This window comes from Trematomus bernacchii, unplaced genomic scaffold (assembly GCF_902827165.1).
Source record: "Trematomus bernacchii unplaced genomic scaffold, fTreBer1.1, whole genome shotgun sequence".
NCBI classification, from domain to species: Eukaryota; Metazoa; Chordata; class Actinopteri; order Perciformes; family Nototheniidae; genus Trematomus; species Trematomus bernacchii.
The window spans coordinates 2060611-2070358 of NW_022987720.1; positions in this window are offsets into that span (position 1 = coordinate 2060611).

Sequence of the window (9748 nt, forward strand, 5' to 3'; positions counted from 1 at the left end):
ATGGTGACGAGCCACGCCAGAGTCCTCCAGACGCTGCATTTCACACAGACTCTCATTTATGTCACGTTTAGGAGAAAGCTCGTAAACCGGAGCTTGAGGTGCGTTCACGCTCAACACCCCTAAGGGATGAGCGGAGGTGTGTGCAGTGCTGTCCACACTGTAATAATGGCACTCGTGGGCTTATTACAACCGTGTGTAGGAGGTAGGTCTGGGACAGAGGAGAAAAACCGAGCTGCCTAAAAACCAATAGGTTTTAAAGACAGCAGATTTATGCAGCGAGCCATGCTGCCTATAACCGAAAGGTTCAAGGTTCAAGGTTCAAGGTTCAAGGTTCTTTATTGTCAATCTGACATAGCTACAGAGTAATTATGCAGTTGAAAATCTTATGTCACAGGCTTCTCCAACAATGCAACATAATAACATAACATAATAACAATAAGAGCATGAGCAATACAAAAATAATAATAGTTATAAAAATGAAATAAAGTTATGATGTGGAATAGTGCAGTATGAGTCTATATACAAGTTATTGGAATGATATATATATATTAGGTATTAGATACATACTACTGAGTAGCAGTTGAATGTTTGAAGTTGTTTCAACAGTTCAATTTTTTAACAGTCTCACTGCCCGCGGGAAGAAACTGTCTCCGAATCTTCTTGTCCTTGCCAGGATGCTGCGGTAACGTCTGCCAGACGGCAACAGAAAGAACAGTTTGTGGCTGGGGTGATGGGGGTCTTTGATAATCCGTAGTGATTTCTTCCTGAGCCGCTGGGAGTAAAGGTCCTCCATGGATGGCAGCTCCGTCCTGGTGATGTGCTGTGCAGTTTTCACCACCCTCTGTAAAGCCTTACGATCGAGGTCGGTGCAGCTGCCGTACCAGGCCGTCATGCTGCCAGTGAGGATACTCTCTATCGTGCACCTGTAGAAGTTGCAGAGTATCCTGGAATCCATTTTGAACCTCCTCAACCTGCGGAGGAAGAAGAGCCGCTGTCGAGCTTTCTTGGTGATGGTGGTGGTGTGAAGAGACCATGTCAGGTCCTCAGTGATGTGGACCCCAAGGAACCTGAAGCTTTTGACTCTCTCCACCGTAGTCCCATTGATGGCGATGGGGGCGTGTCCCTCTCCCTGCTGCTTCCTGTAGTCCACAATCAGCTCCTTTGTTTTGCTGATGTTGAGATGGAGGTTGTTCTCCTGGCACCAAGATGTCAGGTTTTCGACCTCCTCTCTGTACGCCGTCTCGTCATCGTCTGTGATCTGGCCGATGACGGTCGTGTCATCAGCAAACTTCACGATGGTGTTGGAGCTGTGTGTGGCCACGCAGTCGTGGGTGAACAGGGAGTAGAGGAGAGGGCTGAGCACGCAGCCTTGAGGGGCACCGGTGTTGAGAATCAGGGTGGAGGATGTGATATTTCCCACCCGCACTGCCTGGGGTCTGCCCGTCAGGAAGTTCAGGATCCAGTCACAGAGGGCGCTGTTGAGCCCGAGGTCTCTGAGCTTGATGGCCAGCTTGGAGGGCACAATGGTGTTGAATGCTGAACTGTAGTCAATGAACAGCATTCTCACATATGTGTTCCTGTTCTTCGGGTCCAGGTGTGAGAGGGCAGTGTGGAGGGTGAGGGCTATGGCGTCGTCTGTGGACCTGTTTGCTCTGTAGGCAAACTGCAGGGGGTCCAGAGATTCAGGGAGGGAGGAGGTGATGAATAATTTGACTAACCGCTCAAAGCACTTCATTATGATGGAGGTGAGTGCTACTGGGCGGTAGTCGTTGGGGCAGGTGATGATTGTCTTTTTGGGGACAGGAATGATGGTGGAGTGTTTAAGACATGTGGGGACTACAGACTGCAGCAGGGACCTGTTGAAGATGTCTGTGAACACCTCTGCCAGCTGAACTGCACACACCCTGAGAACACGGCCAGGGATGCCATCAGGTCCAGGAGCCTTGTGTGGGTTAACCCTTTTAAAGGATTTACACACATCTGCCCTATTTAAAACAAAAGGGCAGTGTAGCTCCTGGTCCCTCTGTACCTCCACAGCCTGGCTGCTCTCAAAGCGTGCAAAAAAACTGTTTAGCTCATCTGGGAGAGATGCGCACGCAGACAAAGGTTAGGGGCAGCCGGCTTACCCGGTGGGCCTTGCTGCATAATATTAACCATCTGTCCACCGAACACACGCGCCGCCCTCTGAGTAATACTCTGAGAGCGCGCGACATGCTCTGGAAAGTGCTGTGGTTGTCATGGTGACGAGCCACGTCAGAGCCGGAGGGGGCCTCCACACGCTGCATCTCACACCGGCTCTCACCCTGTCTCTGTTTAGGAGTGTTAAGGCTCGTAAAACTGGACATTGAGGCGCGTTCCCGCTCAACCCTGCTGAGGAATGAGCGGAGGTGTGTGCAGAGCTATTCACACAGTGCGTAATAACAGCCCTGGGCTCATTACGACCGTGTGTAGTAGGCACATCTGGGACAGAGGAAAAAACCGTGCTGCCTGCTAACCGACAGGTTAGGAGCATCAGGTTTAAACGTCAAGCCCTGCTATCTAATAACCGCCTGGTTAAATACAGCATGGCTTGTGCCGCGAGCCCTGCTGCCTGCTAACTGACGGGTTACAGCCGGCTCAAACGGCGAGCCCCGCTGTCTGTTAACCGACCGGTTAACCCCAGCTGGCTTATGCACCTCCACACGTTGTATTGCACAGCGGCTCTCATCATGTCTCCGTTTAAGAGAAGGCTCGTAAACCGGACATTGAGGCGCGTTCACACTCAAACCCGCTTGAGGAATGAGCGGAGGTGTGTGGAGGCATATCTGTGACATAGGAAACAAGCCCGTGCTGTCTAATCAACCGACAGGTTTTAAAGACAGCCGGTTTGTGACAGAGGAAAAAACCGTGCTGCCTGCTAACCGACAGGTTAGGAGCATCAGGTTTAAACGTCAAGCCCTGCTATCTAATAACCGCCTGGTTAAATACAGCATGGCTTGTGCCGCGAGCCCTGCTGCCTGCTAACGGACAGGTTACAGCCGGCTCAAACGGCGAGCCCCGCTGTCTGTTAACCGACCGGTTAACCCCAGCTGGCTTATGCACCTCCACACGTTGTATTGTCACAGCGGCTCTCATCATGTCTCCGTTTAAGAGAAGGCTCGTAAACCGGACATTGAGGCGCGTTCACGCTCAAACCCGCTTGAGGAATGAGCGGAGGTGTGTGGAGGTATATCTGTGACATAGGAAACAAGCCCGTGCTGTCTAATCAACCGACAGGTTTTAAAGACAGCCGGTTTGTGCCGCAAGCCCTGCTGCCTAATAACCGATAGGCTATGAGGCAGCCGCTTATACAGCTTTTTTATGTCATCCGGAGGAGAGCTCTCCTGAACCGGGGGAACGGGGAGATCTCATTAGGCGGCTGCCTTTCCGATGATCTCCGGGAGTTCCTGGAGAATACCGCCTATACGGCAGATCCGAGATGGCGGATAGAGGGACCCGGTGACCCGGTGTCAGCCCGGCAGCCGAACCCATAGGCTCGGCTGTCGGGCTGACAGTCTCCCCCGTTCGGAGGAGAGGGAGGATGGGGCCGGGGGAACCACATGGTGATCCGTGACTGCTGCCCGCCACTCGGATCCAATAAATCAAGGGCTTGATCCACAGAGTAAGACTCCTGGACTAGCCAATCATCCTCAGCCGTAGCCGCGAGAGCGTCCGCTCTCTGCTGTCTGTGGGCCAGAGGGAGACGGACACAATGAGTGCACGACACCTGGGGAGTGAGAGCCGCGTTTGCGTGCTCCCATCCCCGGCAGTACTTACCTGTATCGTCTGTGTAAAGCCGCTTCCTTTCTCCCTGGAGCGAGCCAGCCACAGCCGGTCGTAACTCATATGTCGGGCTGACCCCGAGCCCCCGCCCTGTCTCCCCTGTCCGGAGGAGAGGGAGGATGGGGCCGGGGGAACCCCATGGTGATCCGTGAATGGAGGGGAAAGAGTCGCCTGACTGCTGCCCGCCACTCGGATCCCATAAATCAAGGTCTTGGTCCACGGAGTAAGACTCCTGGACTAGCTAATCATCCTTGGCCGCAGCAGCGAGAGCGTCCTCTCTCCGCTGTCTGTGGGAGCAGTTGGTCGGGCCTACTTCCTATTTATACGGAAGTGAGGCTGTAGGTGGGGCCCACGTCATAGGTGGGCGTGGATTAAGTCTGTCAGTGCTGCGCATGCGCAGTGGGATTACCCAATAGCGATAGCCTTAGAGGGCGAAGCCTTATACGAAATAGAACACAGACTGCCTGAGTGCCTGAGAGATTAGCTTCATTCAACTGAAATAAATGTTAAGTGTTGTGCATATTTTCTGTTTAGTCTCAATCAAGAGCCACTCAGACTGAAAACATTACAGGAGCTCACTTGGGAATGAAAAATTATATTTTTCTCTTCACATACTTTAACTAACCTTTCACAAGTGTGCTGTATGCAGGCTTTCTTCACACATCCTTTTAAGTACACAGTAAATTTCTCTGAGTATAATTGATTCAAATTGAAGAAAATTTTACTCTAAAAATATAACATTTGGTCCCAACCTATATAGAGTAAATGTACTCTTTGTTCAGAGTTGTATTTTTAGAGTTCATTTTACTCTATTATGTGCTTAGATTTGACTCTGCTTAATGGTTATTTACTCTATGTAGTGTATATTAAAAACAACTCTACTGCCATTTTACTCCCAATAGAAGGTAATTTTACTCCCAATAGAAGGTAATTTTACTCCCAATAGAAGGTAATTTTACTCAGAATAGAATAAATTAACCATAATGATCTTTACAATAAAAAAGGTCAATAAACCAAAGTGCTTAAGGAACATGAGTGGGCGTGTGTGAAGCTGACCATTGAGCGGCCCAACCAAGCAAGGAGGCAGAGGCAGAGAGTTCAAATACAACCCGGTGTGGGCATTTATTCCTCTTTGTGGTACAGGATACACAGCCTCAATATGACTGTCTCACGTGAACACAGTCACCAGCACCAAGGATCTCTCACACACACACACTAACAGGAAAACAGAACCTAAATACACACAGGACTAATCAAACCAACAAGACACAGGTGAGGAGGGAGGAGAAACACAGGGCACCAGGTGAACGCAATCACCAGCAACAGACAAGACGGGAGGGGGAACACTTTTCAAACTAAAACAGGAAACAGAGACAGACAAACTAAAACATAGACAGATTGTGACAAATATATGCATAAATGACATATAATCACATGCTTCCTGTGCAATGTTTTAGCGTGGAACAAATGAATATACTTCACCAATAATGAAGCATATAATCCGTAACGGAGACCGAGATCTATGGCCCCAGAGATCACCTCCGTTACAGCGTGGTCATGGTTTAACTCCAATAGAATTGACTCTGCATTTTTGATTGCACTCTAGAAGCTATGAGTAATAAATACACTCCAAAATGATTAAATATCACTATTTCAGAGCAAAATAGTAATTACTCTGGAAAAAATACTCACCAATATTTCCTGTGTAGGAATGATTTCACAATGTGTAACGGTGCTAGACAAAACATTGTTAAGACCTCCTTTAAATAGACTTGAAAGTACCTTAGTCATACTGACTGGCACAATTACAAACATGTGCCCTTGAATGTAAATAGCAGCACATTTTGTTTTATGTTGAATATTAATGTTCAACAGAGATTCCTTTTAATTAAGACTTGACACTGTATGAACATTTCTGTTTACAAACTGTCTGGCAAAATGGAATTGCACTGAAAATATTTGCACTGGTTTTGCATTATTTTTACATTTGCAATGTGAGAGTTTGTTTTAAATAACTAACAGTGGCATACAGTTGACTGATGCTGGAGAATCAACATATCTTTCAGGATTTACAGCACATACAGGAACTTGCTAGCAAATGTGATGCATCACATAGACCTGTTGCCGAGGCATCACATTCCTACATATCATTTTGTTTTGCATGCTGTGAATGTGACAAACGCTTCTTCATTGGTGTGTTGGAAGAAGGAAGCAAGCTGCAATAGCCTCATCCCAATACCCCTCCTCGACTCCTCTCTTCCCCTCCTCCGGGACTTGACCCGGAAATCGATCAAGACACGCCATTTTGAAGGACGTCCCAATAGCTGAAATGCACACGGAGGAGTCGAGGAGGGGTGAGGGAGGAGGGGTGCGGGAGGAGACGAAAGGGAGGATACACGAGAGCAGACTACGCGGAAGTGTTTTCACTACTCGCGTATATAAGCCCCGCCCCCACCTTCACAGCTGGTCGATTTCAACACAGGAAAACGGAGAACTGGAAGAATGAGTGGAAAAGCGTCACATAAATGTCTAAGTGCTCACAGCTCCGTGGGAATTATTATGTGCAATTCATTTCTTAAGGTTATACTAACAATTTAAGTCATGTTTAATGATCTTGAACGTCACTAAAACATAGCTATTAAGAAAGCTATTTCATAAATGGCTAGATCTTGATAAATAAAAATTATTTGTTTTGTTTTGTGTTAAGATATTCAGGAGTTAAATTATTTAAAATGCACAGTCCTGAATGTGGGTTTGTGGTGAATGTGGGGATCTACAGGACACACATTTTCAGAGTAAAGGCTTTCACATTACTATAATTATAATTTTATTGAAATGTACATTTTACACCAAAACGGAACACAAAAGCAGGACCAACCATCATACATTGAATTCCTTGACTAACAAGATAAAGATTCATTCATTTAAATAAATATTTAACAACAAATGGGCCGGTGCTAAAGGGTTATTCAGTTAAGCCCGACGAGAGGGGATACAGCTGTGCACATGTCATCATTAACAGACGTCGTTTAAGAGTGACGTTTGAGTGAACGAGGACATCCCATTTAATACCTGAGGACTCTCCTCGCGTCTCCTCCTCGTGTCTCTCGCTCGCATCTTACGGAGGCGGAGCTAAGACGCAAGGAAGGGACGCGAGTCGAGGAGGGGTATTGAGACGAGGCTACAGTCTTCATGTTTTTGACTTCTTCTTCTTCTCTTTCTAGGAAGGGAAATCTGACCTCTTATGTAAGACTGTTTGTGCACACACCCCTGCAGGCTTGACCAATCAGGAGGCTTCCATGGTGGCCTCGGCCCCCAGTGTTTTGTTTGTCATCGTGTAATAAGATTCACACAGCGAGCAGCAGCTTCGGGCGGTCGGTCCTGGGGAAAGTGAAGGACGAGACATGAAGAAGAGGGGGGGGGGGGGGGAGTTACTGGGCGGTGGGCCAGAAACGTCATAACACTCTGTGCCCCAGCTGTTAGTCCTCAGGGAGACCTGTTGCCATGGTAATAAAGCCTAAGACCCCACCACCTTCCTCTCAATGGAAACGTTAGGGCATACTGTATGTCACTTACTACTTACAATCATATGTAGTAAGCGTTGAGGTTTCTTTCTTACTTCTTTGTTATAATGCCACAGAGTTGCACGCAGATAGAGGTGACATTGTCAAGAAGCAATACAATTTGGGCACTTTTTACAGTCTATTCTGGTTTCATTGTCTTAATGTTTTAATATCTTGTGTTTTTTTGCTTTTTGTAGTTAAATCACATCCCCTTTTGGCACAATAAAGAACTTCCGTTATAGGAAATGCTTTTGCAAATAATTGTAATGGCCTTTCTTTTCTCCAGTAGTCTGGAACACAACTGATGTATGATCAGTCAATAAATCAATTCTGACTTTGGGGTCATGTCATGGTCACATTAATGCAATATGATTCAATGACCCCTGAGCTATACGTTTCAAATGACCTTATCTGACCTTCAAATGGCCTACTAAAGCATTGTTTTTATCGGATCAGAATTGAAGGGCTGCAAATTACAAAGAACTCTATCTAGGTTAGCTGAAAGAAAGAGAATAAACAGAAAAGGCAAGCTCGGCTCCAGTGATACCACAGTATCATGATTCCTCCGGTCAGCTCCTTTGAAGCACACAGTCAGGTTGACAATACCCGCTGATCCCTGCCAAGCTTCTGACAGAGTTACATAACCACACCTTAATCCCAAACCTGAGGTGGTGACTGTAACTACAGATTTGGGGTCAGATTAGAGCTTCACACAACTCCGCCTCGACTGTTATAGAAACAAACTGATGTCTGACTCTTGAACAGCAGATGTGATTACCTGGTTACTTTAATCTTCTGGACAAAGATGTGCAATAAGTACAAGGTGCTGCGATACATACATATGTCAGTATTGAAACTGTCAATTGCATTTTATAACTTTATGAAAGTTGTCACTATTTCACAGGCTTTAGTTTCAAGGGAACTATATATTTACCAATTTTTTTAACCATCCATATAAACTTAATTTAAATTTCTGAAATTAAAAAGTAAAGTGGTGAGATTGAAAAACTGAATTTATTTATTTTATGTTCATTAGAATTGGAAACAGATACATATTTGACATATACACGCTTCTTAAGAGTGGTACAGTATGATTCACATGTTGATGTACAGGGTAGCAATGCCAAGATAAAAATAATTCCTTCCCTGAGAGGACAGGTGTTACCGAGACTAGATTGGTGTCAGCCTCTGTAAGAGAGGAAATCTGAACTAGAATTGAGACAAATTAATGTTTTTTGCATTTGTATTGTATTGTATTATCACAGTTTCTCTCTTTAATCTCTTGAATAACTTTTAGTCCAGAATATTTGTTATGTTCAAATGGAAAGAAAGTTTCTTTAGAACCGTTCAAACTTTAATACAAAAATCTCCTGAAGGTGCCCCGAGTCAGCCTTTTTGCAAAACAAACATCTTCATGGGGCTTTTTAGCACAACTAAATATTATTCCCACAGGTGTATCCTTATGCACACAATAAATGTAAACACTGGCCTCATATCAAGACTCAGGGTTTTCCTTTGAGGAGGGCTGATAAATGTCCCCAGAAAGCTTGTATAACTCACAAGCAGCACAAGGACATAAGTGAGACCAAAGCAATTACCAAACTCCATCTTAGAAACTGCAAAGATCAAGAATAACTTTGCGTAGGCTTTCACCCATGCAACAGCCAATAAGATAGCATTTCACATTCCAAAACAAGTTGTATTAAGACAATGCTTTTGTTATAAATCAATTTAACCTACTATGACCACTGTCAGCTTATGATGATCCTATGACTGTCCTTTTCTCTGTTCGCTCTATATCTGTTGATGCCTTTGTAACTTATTATTAGGGTTAATTTGTTGTCTAATATGTTGATAACAAGTTACATAAGAGAAATGTAAAATGCATGTGAAATGCAGTCGGTGCAGTCTGAGGTGTGTTAGCTCGTGTTTCAGAGTGAAAGTGTTCTTGTTGGCATGCAAGAGACTGAACAAGGACACAAATAATTCATATTTTGTTGAACCTTGTTCAGAGAGTACAACATTATGCTTGGCTGTTTCTTTATAAAGCATCTTCCTTGCTTTTTCCATCCACTATCCACCAAAACATTTAGAAATTTGATCTGAATCGATTTGAGCAAAAACACATGGCGTGATGTGTTGCTGAATGATTAAGCAATGTTTTGTTTGAGTTTGGGAAGATCATAGTTTAATTTTGGAAGGAGCTTGGCCAAAACATTGGTGGGCTGATATCAGCTCATGTTAGCTGATCCCAAATTCATATTGCCATTGGCCTTATTGGAAGATCTCCAGTAAAACATTATTTTCCAGTCTGCAGTTTTTTAGTTATTCTACATTTCTCTTGAATCCATAACAATTGATTTGTATTATGATCTACTGCACAT